Here is a 2,866-nt window from a genome sequence, read left to right on the forward strand (position 1 = left end):
ATGGAAGTTACGTATTGCTGATTTTGACATTCTGCTGAAGTTCTTGGCAAATGAACTCAGTGGCAAACATCGATTTGGATCGGATAATCAAGGATGCAGAAGCTTTGCGCTAAGCTGAGTGCACGGAGGGTGCCGCCGTCTCCACCTGAACGCCACCATCTTTACCGATCGAGTCTTGATTCGGGGATGTATTCAACAACCAGATGACTTGTAGTTTTCCTTGATTTCTTTGCATTTTCTTGAGAAAAACTACAGATATGCCAATAGTGGCAAATATATAACACTTATCATAGGTACTTGGTGCTTGAATTATATGAATTTTTACTAATAGTATTTACTTATCTAATAATCATTTGTTAGTGCATTTTCTTTTTAGTTAAGAATTATAAATATTATTACTTTTTATATTATAAAATATGTATTACAATAAAGTTAAAACTTGCAAATTATATATATATATATAATATTTTTAACATTCAACTATTATCTCTTGCATTTTCTTAATATTTCCTGTGTAAAGATATATAGGTCACCAAAAATACATTTTGATTAAAAAGTAACAAATAAATAAATAAAATATAATAAAAATAATCTTCAAGTAAACTTGGCACCATTTTCCAATAAGGCACATCAAAAATACTGAAGATTTATACTGTTGTGGGCTAATGTCTACCCGACTTTTAATTAAAATTGATCGGTTAAAAATACTGGATCACAAATTAAATTTTAATTATTTTCAGTATTTTGGATAATCGCAGTACTCATGGTTTTCTATTAGTAAAGGCAAAACCCCTAATATTAATTACCCCAGATGACGTCACTTACAGAACCACCGATTAAAAACAAATGTGAATGAGAAGCGATTGAGCAAAACATAAAATTAATCTTAATTAGTTTCAAAGATGCATATGAACACATGATCGTGGGCGAGAAACACAAAAATGTTAGAGAGCTATAAGAGAGAGCTCGTGAGAGATTTTTAAGAGAAGCTATTTTTATCAGCACTTTTTAATGGACTTGGTTAGCGCTCTTGACTCCTTTACTAAAAGTATGTGCGTAAGACCCTTTTAACTACGTGAATGTGATCTTCTTCGGTTTCTTCTTCTATGTGGGTTGTATCTTGACACATTCTGCTCTCGAGCTCTCGCAACAGGACACTTCGTGATCAGTTCTGCCTCTTGTCGTCCTTTTATGCTTTTAGCTCACTACGCATCTTCTATGACTTTTTCTAACTTGTAGAAACTCCTTAAGTCTTTGAATATATATCTTAAGACTTCAAAGTTACATTTGTTATTTATATGATATTTTGGTCTTGACTCTTTGATGCTTTGGAGCCTTAATCATCAAATCTTCAAGTCATGGCCTTCAACATGATTTGGGTCATTAACTTGACAATATTGACTTGCTTTTAAAATAGATCTCAAGTGTAATTATGAACTTGTTTTCCAGTTAACTAAGTCATCAACCCGAGTTCTCCAATTCATTTTTGCGAAAGAGACCTCACAATGGGTAAGAAATCTTTGCCAACTTTTTAATGAGGGTTGACAAGAGATTTTTTTTGTGAAATTTTCATTCATTCATTCATTCATTCTAACCCTTCCTTTCACTTAAATACTCTACTTTTCATTCCATCTTTTCTTTCACTCCAATGAACATCAAAAAGACCCTCGAAGTGAGCTTTGAAGAAAAATTCTTAAAAATTTTATTTTTCACCTTGGTGAGTGTCAAAGATCTTAATGAGAGTTCATAGAGGATTTTAGAGAGGTTCTTTTTATTCTTTTTACCCCCAAGAGGTGTACGAACTTCAAGGTGGAATTAGAGAATTTTATGAAAAATTTTTTACCCCAAAAAGTGTCTAAACCTCAAGGTGGAGTTAGAGAATCTTATGAAAAATTCCTCTTTATCCCAAGAATGTCAAGACTTCAAGGTGGAATTAGAGAGTTTTATGAGAATTTCTCTTCACCCTAAAAATGTCAAGACTTCAAGGTAGAATTAGAGAATTTTATGAAAATTTCTCTTCACCCCAAGAATGTCAAGATTTCAAGGTAGAATTAGAAAATTTTATGAAAATTTCTCTTTATCAAAGAGTGTCATGATTTCAAGGTGAAAGTAGAGAATTTCATGAAAAATTCTCTTTACCTCAAAAATATCTAAACCTCAAGGTGGAATTAGAGAAGTTTATAAAATTTCTCTTTACCCCAAGAGTGTCTAAACCTCTAGGTGGAATTAGAGAATTTTATGAAAATTTCTCTTTACCCCAAGAGTGTCAAGACTTCAAGGTGGAATTAGAGAATTTTATAAAAAACTCTCTTTACCCCAAGAGGGTCTAAACCTCAAGGTGGAATTAGAGAATTTCATAGGATTTTTAAAAGAGGTCCAGCAAAAAAAATTACCAAAACACCCTTAATAAATTCATCCATCATTCATATCTTCTTTTTTATCTTCCTTCATTTTTCCTCTTCTCTACCTCTTCTCTTTTTCCTTAATCATCCTTCATTTTATTTTTCCTCTTTCCACCCCTTCATTTTTATTTTTTTCCCTCTTTTTCCTTTTTCACTCATCCTTCATTTATTTTTTTATTTTTTTATTTTTTTATTTTTGAGATGCTTTTGCAAATGCATCATTGTACAAAAACTAGTTGAAATTGACAGGTAGAGTTTAGGAAAAAAATCATAGTCCCCGATTTTTGATCCTAGAAGCGAATTGATTTCAATATTGCAGTCACACCTAAATCAAACATTGAATCCAAAACCGAAGCGCCAGATACATGGTCTTGGTGTTCAAAACACAACATCGATCTTTTGTGATAATAGTTTGGTGTTCATATTGTATTTTTCCAATTAGTTGATCTTCACTGATGAATAGA

Source organism: Dioscorea cayenensis, chromosome 9 (assembly GCF_009730915.1).
Source record: "Dioscorea cayenensis subsp. rotundata cultivar TDr96_F1 chromosome 9, TDr96_F1_v2_PseudoChromosome.rev07_lg8_w22 25.fasta, whole genome shotgun sequence".
NCBI lineage: Eukaryota > Viridiplantae > Streptophyta > Magnoliopsida > Dioscoreales > Dioscoreaceae > Dioscorea > Dioscorea cayenensis.